This window comes from Pezoporus flaviventris, unplaced genomic scaffold, assembly GCF_033815535.1.
Source record: "Pezoporus flaviventris isolate CSIRO_AGI_PZ_B2104156 unplaced genomic scaffold, CSIRO_AGI_Pfla_v1 ptg000021l, whole genome shotgun sequence".
NCBI lineage: Eukaryota > Metazoa > Chordata > Aves > Psittaciformes > Psittacidae > Pezoporus > Pezoporus flaviventris.
Window position 1 is genome coordinate 4,987,955 of NW_026892569.1, and position 16,379 is coordinate 5,004,333.

A 16,379-nucleotide genomic window follows, 5' to 3' on the forward strand; every position below is an offset into this window, starting at 1 on the left:
TCGTCCTCACAGAGCATTCAATCCGAGTATCACTGTGTAATTCAGCCCTATATGTGTCAAGTCCAGCACTCCAGGATTGCCATCCTGGAGCAAATCAGGCTCTCTTCTTCTGAATCTGGCTGAGTGCATTAAAGCACACAGCAAGAGTCCTTGGTGTGTACTGGGAGGTCTTGGGGGCAAAGATCCCCTCTCAGTGGGATGACAACAGATGAGATGGGCTGTAAGCAGCTCCTAGGTGGAGAATGCTGGGGACTTTCCTAGGTGCTGGTTACCTTTGCTGCAAGTTTTGGTGTGAGGCATGGCCTCTGTCTGTTAGGGAAGCTGGTAGGAGGACCCAGGAAAGAGCCATCCTTTAACTTCTCCACCTATAACAAGAGGAAAGATTATGTTGGAGGACAACTGCCCCCATCCTTTTCCATGCTGGAAAAATGAGGCAGGACCATTTAAGCTTCCCTGCAGAGCTCCAGAGCAGCACAGAAACTGCTCTTCCCTGCAGGAAAAGTATGGTGGGGCATGGATAGAGAGATGTTTGGTTGTAAGCGTTTTGTTAATGCCAGAAGATTGGCTATCAGTCTGGGCAAAGACAGATGGAAGTAATTTTAAGGGCCAGGAGCCAGTTGCCAGTTGGATCTTGATTCAGAACAACTATGGGTTAGCCAGTCCTTAGAGGAAGCTTTTATCCTGACCCCTGTCATTTAGTGGTTGGTTTGTGCCCTAAGAATGGGTTTTTATATGCCCTTACTGCCTGTGGATGGGGTTTTTAGATGCTGCTGCAGCTCCAGCCCTCCCTGGTAATGATGGGGAATGATGATCTCCATGATGTTTACAGCTCCTAAAAGCCTGTGACCCTTTATGTATGTGTTCTCTTCTTACATCTTAAATTGCAAAGTCCTGGAGTCTGAATATTGCAATAGCTGCTCTGCCTTTGGTAGGTCTGTAGCTTTCAGAGCAGCTGAGGAGATCCTGGAGATACGAACCTCAGAAGGCAAATGGAAAGAAGCCCAAAGGATGGTAACTTTATAATGCATTTCTCTCTACTTTACGCAGTCTATGCCAGACAAAGCTTTATCTTTCATCCCCTAATTATGTGATTCCCCGTGGGCAACTTAAAGGGAGATATAAAATGTTAATTTTATCTATTAGATGCTTTTTATGATCTCCAAGTGTAGGCATTGATTGGTACTGGAAGGAAAGTTTTGAGGGCAAATTCCTGTAGTTTCAGTGAACTGCACTGAGACCAGCTTTGAGCCTGCTTAACAGGATTGTCCACATCTGCATTTGTAAGTGATATGGTTAACTAACATGCTGCTGGAGAGTCTGCTTCCTCTTCCCACCTGCCCTTCAGTTTAAGCTGTGTTGAGTTTATTTCTTCAAGATCCTGGTCTTTTGCCATTTGTTTGCAAAAGGCACTGAACTTCATACATATCCTATGGCTGAAATTTTGTTTCATCTTGGAACAAATATTTTGCTCTTTACGTGCACTTTGCCTTTTATAATGTATCTGTTCTTACTTTTGCTTGTCATCTTCTTGATCACGCTGTGTGTTAATGGTTCATACTAAAAGACAATAAACATTGATAGGTGGTGGAGGGAATGGATCTTTTCCCAGGCTGAATTCAACTGCAGCTGTGCAGGACAAGACTTGCAAAGAGTGGCTCAGAAACGTGATTCAGGGCACAGAGATGGGTCAGACCAGTAATTACAGAAACCATGTTCATTCATACCTCCCAGCTGCTGCTTAAACCTACAGCCCAAACTGGTACGTGGCCTTTCCCAAAGGAAAGGGGGAAAAGAGCAAGCTTGTGAGCTGTAGGCTAAAGTGAAGAGAGAAGAAATGGGACTGTTTTGATTCAAATCCAGGAAGGGGGAGTGAAAGAAATTGGGGTTTGTATGCATGGAGGGTGACTCACTGCTGCTGTCATCAAGGTCTCCTCATAGAGGATTAGTGATTATTGCCCAAAACCATTGTAATTTATCAGGATCCAAATTGAAGACAGAAGTGTCAGCTGGAGACTCCTTAGTGAAGGCACAGGGTGCTGTGTGCTGTCATCTTGTTTCTCCAGCAAGGTCCTTCTGCCCCTTGCACCCAGGCTCTGGCAGTGCAAGCCCTCAGTGTGCTGCCAAGGGTCCTGCAGGCTGTCAGCCCTGCTTGTTGGAAAACTGTAAGGGCTAGGAGCCCCATGGGATTGCATCAGGGATTAATTTGGCTGGTGCAGAGATGGAGAAGCAAGACTATTGCAATCTCTTTTTGGAGAGGAGAGCATCTCTGTTCCTAAAATGCCTGATGCTGTGGAAACTACATGTGGAGGATGGTGTCAGATGAACCTCTGCACTCCCATGTCAGATCTTTTCCTTCCTTTTGCGCCAGTAACTGGGTGTTTGGTACCCTGCTACTGCAAGCTAGACCGTCCATGGGGGTACATATGGATGTCTGTTGGGGAGGGACCCTACTGCCATCCTCACACAAGCAAGCCCCTGCTTTCTCTGAAGTGCAGCATGGTTTTTAGTCACAGCTTCTCATCACTAAATCTTTGCTGAGCCCAAATCTTGGGTTTGTGGTGAGCTTTTTTTAACTGTAAAGGAGCAGAACAATGCTATGTTTAGAAGGTGGCTTCCTGATAGAAAAAATACGTGAAAGCAGGAGCAATGGGGAGGCCGCAGCAAGTGAGGAAAAATCACTGGAAATCACTCAAGTCTAGTTTTCTTCCCTTGTCAGGGGCTGGTTCCACTGACCCAGGTATCTGGGAGAGCTGCTGCAGCCTCTGCTCTGCCCTTGCTGAGCCTGGGTCTGGCCCAGCAGTCGCCCTGATAACTTCTCAGCTTGCAAGGAAAGTAACAGCCCATAAATACAGGTGGGCACCTCTGGGCAGGAGGTTTCCCAGGGCAGCAGTACTGGCTCTCCACATTAAATCTTCCTGTGCTGGCAGGAGAAGAGTTTAGAAATGGATGCCTGCAGGACCCTGAGCTCCTCCTGCCCAGCTGCTGTTTGCACACCCTTCCCTTGCCTGATTTTTTTAGGATAGGGGTTGCTCTATGTAATTTGTTCACTGCTGATGCAGCTGGTGTTAGTGGGAGCTCTTTGTGGCCCCTTTCTGGGTGGTGCAGTGTCAATGGATGGAGACTGGAACTTCAGGACCCTTGTTTCCTTCACACATGATGAGACACAGGGAGAAGAGCTCTGAACAGCCTGCAAACAGCTGCCACCCTTGTGTGTCTCCCCCATTTGCCATGAGGACCCTCCCCTGAGGAGGGGTCTTCTCTAACACTGCACTTTCTGCTGGGTGCACAGAAGGACGTTTGTCTGTCTCCAGATGATGCGGTCCCTTCTCGGAAGTGGCACTGTCACCTGTCCTGCAGGTGACAACCCTGGCTGCTGAGCTTTCCTGTCTGTTGTGAAATGAAAACCTGTCTTAATACTGGGGCACCAGCATGTCCCTCTGGGCTGTTTTGTGCACCCTGGGAGCAGCTAGGATGACATCTTCAAAGGGGATCAAGCCTGCACATACATGAACTCATCACCGTTTTGTAGATCCCCAGCTGATGCAGGATGCTCATCCTGTGCAGATACAAATTCAGTGATTTCCCCTTTTCATTTTTCCTTAAAAAAAGAAACAAGCCAAACAAACCCCCCAAAATACAACAACAAAATAAAACCTAAAACCCAAAACCCAACACGAACTCTGGATATCTCATGTAACAGAAGAAAGCAAGAGTTGTCTTAACCTCCCCATTGCTGCGTGTTTGTTCTATGCCTGGTTAGAAAACGTCATTTGGAGAATATAGCGCTACATGACAAATACAGCAGGAACATGGGTTTTTCCTCTCCTGAGGTAACATGGTGAAGACTTCAAATTGTGCTGTGTATCAAAGCAGCCTCTTTAGAAATCACGCTCAGCAGCTTGAGCCAGGATCCTTGTTGCCTTGCAGAGCACTGCAGATTAGTGCTGGTGCAAGACTGGGTTCTTAGCACAATCTCAAACCCTTTAATTAAAATAATGTGGAACAAAAAGGGAGAATTAGTTAAAAATAACAACTCTCGGAAGCCCAGCTTGTCTTTTTATTACACTTGTCCTCGCTTTCTCTGCTGCTCCGATAAGAAGGATATTCTTTCTCTGGGATGGAGTGAATAAACTGGCATGAAACTCATTTGTTTGGGCATTATGTGTTAATTAATTTCTAACACTAATCCCTTCCCCATACACTGTTCGTTTTTGCTTCTGGTTTTTAGGTAGTAGAATACAGTCCTGAGGAGAGGATGGGAAGGTTTTGCTGTGTTACAGAAGGGAGAAGGCTGTGCTGTCCTTGGGAGGCTTTGCACAGTGGTCTGTGTTTGGGGAGTCTGGAGTTTTTTGCAAAGCCCATCTAGAACATGTGAAACAGCATTGCTGTGACCTTCAGCTGTGCCATTGCAGCCTCATGCTGGGGAAGGGGGTGAGCCTGTGTGCTGCTGGTAGGGTCTCTGGCTCCCTGATGGGTCTCTGACACCGCTGTCCTGTGTCAGCCTTAGCAGTGCCTGGGGTCCTCTACTGGGCATGAAAGCACTGGGATACTGCCATATAGTGGTTTTAGTGGGGAAAATAAACCAAAACAAACAAAAACCCCCACCCAAATCATGTACTTTTTATATAAAATTATCTTTTGGAATAAACTGAAATAATCTTTGAGCCTCTGCACAATGTGGGCTGGTTTTCTTTTTGTATCCAGCCTTTCCTAGACTTCCACTGGAACGAGTTATTTTTAAGTAGTCTCTCTAAACTGATGGGAACTTTGCCATTCGAGCAGGGGAAGACATGGATTCTTGCTCTGATCTTTCAGTGATTAAGTGAGTTTAGTTTTTTCCTAGCCCTTTTGCTCAGCAGTTATTCCTGGCTGCCGCTGCATCCTGCTTGCTTGGCTTTGTCAGTTCTTTCCAAATCAATAGGTGCTGCTGAATTACTGGAGTTAGAGGATATAATAAAATAGAAGGTGTGAGCATTGCTTATAAAGCGATAGGATGGTCTTTAATTCAGACTGGCTTGCTCTCTCATTTCTTAGCTATACCTAAGTGTGTATATGCGTGAAAATCCCTGTTCAAGGAGAGGTAAAATAATAGCAGGCAATCCTAGAAAAGGGCTAATTTTTCATTCTGTTCAAGTATTGAAGCCACTGCAGATGTCTTGAGCAGTGATTTTGTGTGCTGCCCTGTGAACCCTTTCCCACAGTGTGATTCCGCTGGGCTCACTTTCCAATAACAGAGTCAAGGCTGACCTCTGCCCTCTCATCTTGCTATGGTTTCAGGTGGATTAAGAGACAGACTGGGAAAAAATGTGTACAAAACAAATTCCAGCTTGCCAACGTGTTCTGGAAATCCATAAAGCAGGGAAGCATCAGTTACGTAGTGGCTATGGACTGTGGAAAGGATGGATTTCTCACAGGGAATTTCTTGGATATGGCGTATTTCACTCTTTAAATACAAGGAGATATTTGGGTTCTGACTTAGGTGTGGAACGGTGACCATGGTGGCCTTGAATTGCTGAAAGCAGGTTATAAAATAAGGAGGAAAATAATCCTCTTCTTAAAAATTGATTTTTCTTTTGTGGTGTATTTTGTATTATGTTCTTTTCTAGTCTGACAGCAATTTTCATCTATTAGGCTTCAGTTTGTGAAGACTCTTGGCTATAATAAAACTGAATTTGGTCAGTTAAAGCATTGAGGAGAACTGATAGAAGGATAGTCATTGCTGACGTGAGCTAGGCTCATCTGTGGGGGTGTGCTGGGTTCAAGCCCCTGCAGAACAATCTGTTGGCATTGGAGGGCCTGATCCAGGATAGAAAGTCTCTGATGTGCTTTGGATCAGGTTGCTGGTCCCTGCATAAATAACATGCTATTAGAAAAGGGTCCATTGGGAGCATTCATTCTAGTTATCTGTTGATACAAGCAAATCAGTCCCACTGGAGGTTACTAAAGCCTGGTAAGAATTTACACTATCTACCATAAGTCTCTATTCCGATGGAATTTCCTAACAGGATAATAGATTATTGCCATACAAAGGTAATTACACCCTGCTAAGAGAATTAGTACTCAAAATACAGAGTAAATCTCCCAGCAGTGGGGTTAGATCTCACTGTTTCTGGCTGGCATGAAGGATCTTAGCAGGTGAGGTTATGGGTATTCCCTGTTCCTGGGAATAGGGGGATGTGGCTGTTGGTGCTGCTGGTTCATCAATTTATATTTGCCTGGTGTAAGCAAGAAAACAACTATCAACTGTATTATGAACTGCTGGGGATTTTTTTTAATCTTTGTAGGTATCTGAATAACTTCATGCTTCTGTCTCCTGGGGTAGTGGGGACAAATTGGGAGCTTTTGCTTAAAAACCTGTGTTGTTCACTCAGTATTAGCACATTTGTGGGGAAAAGCATCAAAACTGGGGTTGAATATTGGAGCTGGTGGTCTGGTTTGAGCAGTCGGGCACTGGGAGCAAGGTATGTGCTTCTGTTCCAGAGTCCAAGCCACACCACATGCAGAGCATGGGGTTAGTAAGGTGGGTTTTTTTAAGTTCTCCCTGACCACACCATCACTCGCGCAAATTCCACGGTGCTGTTTATATGTTCATTCGAGCCCTCTAAGGCTGCGCAGAATGAGGTTATCTGCTTGTAGAGGTCTGGGTGGTGGAGCAGAGCCGTGTGCCGGCTGCCCTCTAGTGAGTCGCTGCCCACAATAAATCACGGCTCGCCGTTCACAGCCTCAAATCAGTGATCAGCGTAATCCTTTTAATCTCAACAAGAGGATGCTCCATCTTCCTGGTAGGAATGTGGTTGCAGACCAATTAGTGCGTGTTAAGCCAGGGGAGGTAAATTTTGCTCTTCTGAAGAGCATAACCACCACAGAGGGTGGGAAGGTGGCTGTTGAGGTGTGGTACCAAACCTCTGCCTTTCCACTGGTAGTGGAGCTGTTGCTTCCCTTATCCTGCACTTATTGGACTGAACTGCAGTACTGCTGGGGACTGACCCTGAGAAGGAGCTGCTGGCTCAAGTGAATGACAAGTTTCTGCACCAGATTTCTGTCTGTATAATGAAACTGTAGGGTGGCTTTTAACAGCTTCAGGAGTGAGCTGATGGGCCCACATGAACAAGGAGTAGACCAGCGTGTGACAAACGCCCTTGCTGGGGCTGTCTCCATCCTCCCCTCAACCACACTGCTCTATGGGACAAGCTACTGGTACCAAAGCATTCTGGCATCTCTCCATGCCATACAAACACTGGGAAACAGTTTGTTTTGTTTCCATAAGGAAGAGATACTTTAGATGGGCTTTTTTAATTGTGTATTTCTTTGTTTATATATTGTAGTGGTTGTGGTGCATACATGGTTGGGGAGGGTAGAACCTGGTGCAGGTCCTGTCTGACAGTTGCTATCATCCTTATGATCACAAGGATTCTAAATGCAGTTTCTGATATGAGGTTGTGTTTCTGAGATGAAGTGTGTTGGGCAGTTCCTCAACACATGTAAGTTGAGTCTTACATGTGAAGGTCCCCAAAACTGTAAGCAACATCTGCTGCAGCCTGCTGTGGAGGGAAGCCAAAGAGAGCAGAAGATCTCACTGGTGTTGGATGGTTTTAGTGCTAGAGTTGTCTTCTCTGAAGAGCAGGTTTGTGAATGCAGGAGGGGCATTGTAGTAAAATTCACCCGGGAGGTGAACTGGATGGATTCCTGCAAGAGAGCAGGCTTGAAACAGGCACCGGTGCCCTAGGCCATTGATAGACCGGTCCTGCAGCAGCAAAGTGCTGCTGCTTTGAGGAGCTGATTGTCGAGGATGCCCAGGGAGTAGAGAGGAGAAGATTGGGTAAACTGGGTTAGAAGAGCTTAGTCAGGATGTGTTTGTTTAAAGGATCTGCTTCAGCCTGACTCCTGTAATTAGGTAACATGTATATTTCTGTTCCTTGGAAACACTTCATTCATTAGCCTAATAGAGGGAAGGATTATGCAGAGATGAACCTAAAAGATGTTAAGCAAGGTTGGCTTTGCATCTGTAATGAACTAAGGCATGAAGCAGCTGTAGCTACTGGAAAGGGGGGCACCATGAACATCATCAGGGAGTCGTGCTGCCATCTGCTATTAGCAGGCCTGGACGGGGAGGTTGTTCTGTAGTGTCCCATGAGAAGGATGAAATTCATATGTGGTGTGGAAAAGTGAGAATAAAAAAGGCAGGAGAACTACAGGTGTGAAGTAAGGCTTCTTCTAGGAAAGAGTCCAGTAGCATACCAGAGGTGTGCTACACAGAGATGCTTTAAGATGTTTTAAATCAGAAATGTCAGAATCCCTGAGTTGAGCACCCTGGATGCTGTGAGCATGCCAGCAGCTCCTTTGGGGCTGCTGATTTTACACTTATCCTCTAGGGATGTGCAGTGAAGTAGGTGAATTTCTCCCTAAATAGTAACAGTTCAGTACTGGAGGGCAGTGGCAGTTGAAATGCAGCAAAGCACCGGCACTGACAGGGCTGCAGCGGTGAAGAATGAGACAACAAAGAGCTCGATTTCTCCCTAGGAAGTCATTTTATTGGGGTAAATGAGGAAGAGTGACCTGAAGTCTGAGCTCATTGAGCAACCTGCAGAGCTGAAGCATGCTTCTGATGGAGTTGAGGGGAGTCCTGCAGCCATGGGTGAGCTAGTGACTTCTGTGATTTCTGCCAGCCACTGCAGCCAGGCTGGCTCAGCTAGGGATCAGCCTTTTCCTTGGCACAACGCTGGCTCACCAGTTGCTGTGTGTTTTGATGCATTTGTGTGGTACATCCCATATATAACAAAACAGCTGCTGAAACCTGTAACTGTGTGAACAGAGATATTCAAGGCATAAGAAAGGTATCACAGGTTGCACTTTGAGATCAGATGAAACTTTCCTAAAACTCCTATGGATCCATTCTTTTCCCTCCATGGGAAGCTGGGACATCGGGGCTGATCATTTGTAAAGTGATGCTGATTGTCTTAATTCCTTATAGCATGGTTAATAAATGAGAATAGACAGGAGAGAAGTGGAAACAAGACTCCCCATTCCTGACTCTGAACATTAAACCTACGGCTGTGGAAGAGGAGCTGCACTTACGTAAAAGAAAGTCTGGGAGGAGGAGGAAGAGCTTGTTTTGTTGCGACTTTGGCACTGAAGCTCTGACTCCTGTTTTGTTCTTTAGGTGATCAAATATCCCTTTTGAAATCGTTGGGTGAAAGTCTTAAATCCTACGAAACCACTTTCTTTGTTTTAATTTCTTTCCAAGCTGGGGCAGGAGCAGACACATGACTTAAACACCTCCTGCGCTGTGCTGGCCTTCAGCATAGGCAGCAACAGGCTGAACCAGTTTGCTCATTGCTTTCGTCTCCTGACAGGCGCTCTCTTGTCCCGGGCACCCTGGGAGGTGCTTGGTCTGCTCTCCAGCGCTGCAGGAATTCCCCTGCCTCCAGCCACCAGCTCGGGAGCCGCGGTGTGTGGCCAGCAGCCTCCGACCAGCGGCGGACCCATAGAGGAGGCTTTTCGGAAGAACTGAGTCGAGGCTGGGGACTGAGAGGAGCATCTGGATACGGAGTTAGGGAGAGGGGTTTATGGCGTGTGGCAGAGGGTAAGGTGTGCAGGCAGCTTTCGGTTCCACAAGTACCCATCTCCTGAGTCTCAGGTGAGAGAAACTTGGTTTTTTTTGAGCTGAGGAGTTGCTTGAGCATGGGTGGCTCTCCTTGTGTTTTGAGTTGGGGGGGGGGGGGGGTGGTGTTCCTGCTGTCGGTGGAGGTGCTCTGGGGAGCTCGGAACAGAGGTGACTGAATATGAAGGGTATTCAAAAGTTTCTCCCAGACTTACTTTGCATGGGTGTTGCTAGTGGCAGACCAGCTCCTGGTGCAGTCCCTGATGCTGGGCTGGCTGGTGGGTCAGGCATTCATTTGGATGCAATATCCCCCATGGACGTTGTGGGGACAGAGTCTTAACCATGTGGGGATGCTGCACTGCCTTGGGCCAGGTGCTGCAGCCTGTACCAAGAACACCAGAGACTGAAAGCGTTCATCCCTGCAGCCAGCATTGTGGTGGGCTTTGCTGCCCTTTCTGAGCACAGAGCCTCAGCAGCTGCTCTGCAGCAGAGGAGAAGGAATCGGGGGTGAGTCAGTGTGTGGGTTTAGCTCCATACCCAGCCAAGGGAGCTGCATCCTCAGTTGAGCACTAGCAGGGCTCTGTACCCCCATCACTGAGCACGGGCACCCACCAACCCCCCTGGGGACTGTTCAGGGTCTGCTCTGTACTGAGCTCCCTGTGCTTTGGTTGTTATTTGAGATCTGTTTGAAACCAAAAGGCACAAGAAGTTGGAGGCTGCCTGGTTAACGGCTGAGACTTTCTTATGCACTTGTGTACAAGTGCCTTAAATTTCAATCTAAAGATGTGGGAATGTTGGCTGCTTTTCTCCTCCCCCGTTCTCTGTCACAATGGAAGAACTTGCAGTAACCCTTGGAGTAGAAATGAAATTGCTGATACAAATGTGCTCTGGCATAAGGCACAAACAGCTGGAAAATGTGCTATCTCCCGCAGTATTTTAAGGATGTAGCATCATCAAGGGCTATTCACTAGAGCTGGCACTGTGAGCCTACCCTGTGTGTCAGGAAAGAAATGATCTGTCCCCACTTTTCAGTAGGGTATATCCCAAATGTGCAGTGGGCAGGTGACACATCCCTTTCTCTGATGACAGATGTTCTGCCCGTCCGCTCAGCTGAACATGGAAAGGGATATGTGAGTAAATCCCTGCTATGGTAGCTGGCAGCAAGCATATTGAGAAACAGATGGTGCTGTGCTACAATTTTACCTGCTGTAAGGCCAATGCATAATTTAGCAATACAGAAACAGGAATTGTATTCCAGTGGTTGCTGCATTCTTGTGGAGGCTTTTGTTTGATTTAACCATCAGCAGGAGAAAGGGGTAAAGGATATTGTATGTAACTTCTTCTTTAACTCCCAGAGGATTTGGAAGTGTAGCATCCACCAGATTTGGTTTTGAATCCCTGAATTTATCTTCCCCTTGCCATTTCTGTGTGAATCCTAGGAATGGGTTGTGTGCTGTGATGTGTGTGCTGAAGGAGCTTGCTGCCTCTGTACAGAAGAGAGGCAGATGCCTGTGTCCTGCCAGGGCCAGTTAGTGCATGGGGAGGGGTGAGAAGCACAGGGCTGTGGGAGGGAGAAACCATTTCCCCCCCCCCCCCCCCATGTGTGCCCCTAATGAGAGTTGTTATTCTCTATAGGCAGCCTATGGTACATTGGAGCCCCTTTCAGCCTACAGCTGTGCTTTCTTTACCCCCAAGACACTAATCCTAGAGTTTATCCCACCCTAAAGGTACTACATGTCTCCTGACAGTTCCTCCAATCCTCCTTCCCCACTCTGGCCCAAATATCCTTGTTTGCCTTCCTAAAGAATGAACAAAAAGTTTAGGATATAGGGGGCAAAAGGCATACAGCAATTTCAGCTTTGGTGGATGCTAAAGATGGGGCAGGACCTGGTTGAACCACCTGATACGCTGTAATAGACAGTGTCTTGTGTAGAGAGGGGCAGGTGTGTGTAAGGAGAAGGAAGTTTGGCTCCTCTGTTCCTTGTGTGACTTGAGAAACGGGTCTATGGGACAAGAGGCAATGAAACTGGGTGTAGCAGGGCCCAGCCAGCAGTAGCTGGAATTCTTCCTCCTTCCTCCTGATGTACGACTGGAGGAAGAGGAAGACCAGGTGCTCTGCTTTCCCTGGCTTGATGTCCCCTCTTCCCTTCCAACCACATGTGCAGGCTGGGAGCAGGGCTCCTGGGAAGCGTTGTCCAGGAGCAGAGGCAGGATGGCACAACCGGCTGACACAGGCAGGCAAAGGGCTTTTTGTGCTACAGTTTTGCCCATTAACCTCAATGAGAATTGTAGCTATTTTTTAAAGTTGTCAGTTTGATCATCTGACCTCAGAAAAGGCCTAATATGAGCACTCCAGCTTCGTTTCCAAGCATCCTCTTCCTGCTCTAAATGGCTTCCTTTCTCTGGCTGAGCTCTCCTAATGTCCTCTCCAAGGAGGATGGGGAAAAAATGCACTATAATTTTGCAGTCTTGGCAAATGAGGGATCATGCCCATGAAAACAAATACCCACTAATTAGGACCACGAAATGCAGATTGAATCACAGCTCTGATAATGGCAAGGGCAGTTTGCAAGCCTGCTTTATATCCCAAAGGATGAGGAAATATAAAAGCAAGGAGAATTTTTTCTTTTAGGAAGCTGTTTCAGCCACTCCTGTCCATCTATTTAAAACTTTCCCTGCCAACAGGTACTACTCAGTTACTGCATTGTTTCCATTTGAAGTACAAGGGGAGACTGAAGTTATTGCCTAGGATAATTGTTAACAAATGCTGAATTCTCATTTGTGCCCATTATAGCAGGACTAGCATTTTTAAGCATATGAATGGTCTCAGATTTACCTCCATTGGGGAGTTTATGCTGTTGCATGACAGCCAGAAGAGATGAGGAAACCGTGGGGAGCCTGGCCCAGGGTAAAGCACTGCCTTCAGTGTGTCTGTTCTGCTTCTCCCTCTGCCAAGGTGACGAGGGGAAAGTTTAAAGGAGTTAAAAACCAGAACAAAACACTGCATCCAAGCTATATTTAAAAGCTTTTAACAGTCTGTGCTATCAACAGCTATTTGGTGAAGTCCACTGCCTCTTTGCTCCTGTTCTCCCCAGTAAGCTACAAAACAAGTGGTCTGGTTTAGCAGTGGGCTGGGGTAACCACCCCTCTGCACCCATGCCCTCATCCTCTGCATATACTGAGATAGGGGGTCCCACAGCTTTGCCTGCTGGGTCCAGCTGTGGCTGCAGATGTGCTGCGGAGTGACCCTGGTGCTGTGCCACACACATCTGGTGGAAAGGGGTGAGATGTGGAAAAAGCTCCCCTGGCAGGGGCAAGGCTCCATATCCAACACCTGCATGGGGGCTTGCTGGAGGGGAGAGGTCCTGCTGACCTGCTGAGTCAGCAGCTGAGGCTGCAGCCACCATTGCCCTTCCCACTGTCTCCTCTGCTCTTCCCTCCCCGCTTCCTTTCCCATTGTTTGTGTTTCTGACACTACTGCTCCCACCCCATCTGATACAGGCACTGCTGGGTCAGGCCTTTCTCTTGGCACTCTTATTTTTAAAAAGGGAGGGACTTCTTGCTCTTGGAGGGGCTCTCCTCACATGGAACATGCAAGATCCGTGTTGCCTTAACTGGGGCTGTCTTTCTTGGCAAGATGAACTTCATTCTCTGTAGTATCAGTGCAGATTTCTTCTCCAAATGTGAAAACTTCAAGGCAAATCAAAGCAGGCAGCTGGGAGAGGACTGCTCTGTGTCATGGTGCAGGAAGGCACTTCATGAAGTGGTGGAATCGCCATCCCTAGAAGCACTCAAACACAGTCTAGATGAGGCCCCTAGTGACATGGTTTAGTGGTGGACTTGCAGTCCTGGGGTAACGGTTGGACTTGATCTTAAAGGTCTTTTCCAACCTGGTTGATTCTGTGATTAAGTACAGAACAGAGTTATGGTTCAGGCTTTTGGTGCAGAAACAGATCTTGTGGACCCTGCATAGGTGATTGACTCATGACCCTCCCATGTTCCCATATTCCCAGATTTGGGTAGGAAATAAAATCTTTATGATATTAAAATATTTGTATTTTTTATTCATTTTGGGTGACTTGAGTAGCAAATGATCACAAAATGTCTGCTGAGGCCAAGGAGAAAACTGAGCAATGGCAAGCGGATCTGCAGGGCGAGGTGGTGAAGAGTCACTGATGGGGTCACCCTGTTGGTGGGGCAGCGCGCGGAGCCCTTGTGGCATGCCTGGCCTCGCTGCATGCCCATTGAGTGCAGTTGGAGTCCTTCCATTGATCTCAATGGGCTTTGGATCAAGCCCATGGCATGCTGCTTGTTTATTTTGGAGGCCTTCTGAGGATAAAAGCATCCTCTCAATGGCTGTTCTTTTTCTTTCTCCTTTGGTTCAGTTGCTCCTTGTACCCTGTGCTATTGGACATGCACCTGCTTTCTGCACAGACAAAGCTCATGTGCTTTAGAAAGCTGTGGTCTCACTTGTAGCAATGTTTGGTGCCCTGTATAAGCAATGTGGTTCTGCTGTGGGGAAATGCTGTGAGCTGCTTGACTCCTTTTCCACAGTCAAGCATTCAGCACTAAGGTTCACCTTCAAGAGATGCTTATACCAGAGCTCATCTGCTCTGGTGTAACAACAAAACATACTGATTTGCTTCCTTTCAAATTCTAGATGGGTAGTTCTTAATTGTTTGCCCAGAGCTGGTAAATATGCACTCTACAGGTACTTTAATAGTAAAATGAGGCACTAATTGCTGTAGTAACAGAAGATGCATTGTGAAATGATGGGTTTCTGCTTCCTAGCTCAAGGAGCGCAGTTGCATCAGGCCTGTGTTCTCAGAAAACATCACTCCATAGCACCAAGAGTGCTGGCAACTTGTTATGTAGATTTATAGTAACTTGTATACAGATTTATAGTATCAATTTCTTTTTGCTTCTTCTATTTACTGGTGCTGTCTCTTTCCACTGGTTTGTGATTCTCCCTCTGCAAAAATTGGCTGGGAAAATGCATGGCTCTGCCTCAAAAGGCTCTGATCTGAGCTCGCCTAGGTGCAACAAGACCTGTTGACTTGAGGTTGGATCGAGTCCCAGATAGAAGTGGCCACAGGACCATTCCCTTCCTTGAGCATGCCACAGTGGTGGGGCTGGATGCTGACAGTGTGGAGGTGAGGCGAGTACTATGGCCCTGGGAGCACACTGACTGCTTGTGCCATGCTGCTGTTCTCATCCCTGCTGCCCTCTGCCAACCAGCAACAATGGGGAAGAGAGCTCAGTTACTTTAAATATGGATTTTGATGAAAAGCTTGTATCCGTATTGGTGTTCTAGTGTGCCACATACTGAATGCATGCAGAAATGAATCCTGCCCTGCTTGGTTTATGGTCTGAAACCAGTGGTAGGGAGGAACACCAAGGTGTCCAAGGTGATCTCTTGGTTCATGATTGGTAGGATGCAGTGACTCTGTTATCTGAGTATATACACAGTGAAGGACAAGTCCTTTCCTGGATGTGCACCTTTCCTGGGCTACGCATGACCCATAAAATCTAATCAAGGGCAGAGCATTGCTCTGAGTCATGAGTCATGATTTTTCTGGAGGCTACTGCATCCTGGGTTACTCATCCTGAGAGAATGAATGCACTGAGGATATAATTATAATAGACATCATTTATTCTCACTTTTTAAAAGATTCTTGTCAGGAGACTGATAGGTTTGGGTTATTTTTGTCTTTGTGGCCATATATATCATGCAAAATGCTGAAACTTTACGATCTCATTTATGCTTCCTCTTACAGCATTGTAGATCTCTGCCCAGTATTTAGGTTATGTAGTAATTCTACCGCGTTTGCCATAGATTAATGAGGCTATAAAATAATCATAAAGCTGGGGCAGCCCTGGATTTTCATGTTCCTCACGTATTTATATCTACCATGAAATACTTCATCCAAAAGTAATTACCTGGCTTCTTCAGGCTCCTTTCAGTACTCCTTGCAATTCAAAATGCAGGAAATGCTGCCCCATTTTTGGCCATGGTGATGCCAGCATCCATTGTGGACCAATGCCTGAGGGAAACTGAGCAGGTTTGGTACCTGTGTGGTGCCTAAGTGACTGGTCAGCAGAGCCAGGGAAGAAACCCTCCTACTGCTGGGGCTATGGAAAGCACAGGACAAACTGGTGGGGCTGGACCTGTTGCCCCGTCTGGAGCTCCAGGCCCTTGGTCCTTCAGACTTTAAACCTGCCACTCCTCTGATAAGACCCTGAAGCATTTAATGGCTGCAGTAATGTGATGGACAGGAAGAGTGACATCCACTACTAAAATGCAAACTGCAAGGAGGTGTGTGGTATTGCTCCAAGCTGCTGGGAAGCTGCTGTGGCAGCTCCAAGATGGAGGTAGAGGAGACTGTGCTGACCGACCTGAATATTTGGCATGTGAGGTGAAAACATGGTCAGAATGGTCTAACTATTATAATGTGTCAGTGCACAGAAGCTTTTATAACTCTGCCTTTAGAACTAGGATCCTAAAAGTACTTTGTGCGCTTTGTTAGTCCCCTGCTAGTTTGGGGGAGGTAGAGGAATGAGACTGCTGAGACCTCAGGTGTAGAGGGGAAAAGTGGTTTTGTCCTTTCCTATCATTTATTTTCATGGCCTGTGACAGCTGCTTGTCCCTTTGTTCTGCAGCGTCTCAGCGCCATTTCCATAGTGTCTCTTTGCAGGTTTGGGAACCATCTCCATGGGCTGGGTACTGGAGTTTAGGAAGTTTAGGAAGCATATGAGCAAGTGATCCACTACAGTTCTG

General features: G+C 46.9%; 1 protein-coding gene across 3 annotated transcripts in view; it reads left to right on the forward strand.

Annotated features, from left to right (window-relative positions):
* FRMD4B (FERM domain containing 4B) overlaps positions 1 to 16,379 on the forward strand; it is a 137,794-nt gene that overhangs the window by 33,104 nt on the left and 88,311 nt on the right. Inside the window, exon 1 of one of the 3 annotated variants that reach the window (XM_061455759.1) lies at positions 5,701 to 5,724. The exons of 1 other annotated variant lie outside the window; for it this stretch is intronic. The gene's annotated coding sequence lies outside the window, so the exon portion shown is untranslated. Of the gene's footprint in view, positions 1 to 5,700; positions 5,725 to 8,593; positions 9,638 to 16,379 lie in introns of those variants that run through there. One more of the 3 variants, XM_061455761.1, reaches the window with a different exon arrangement.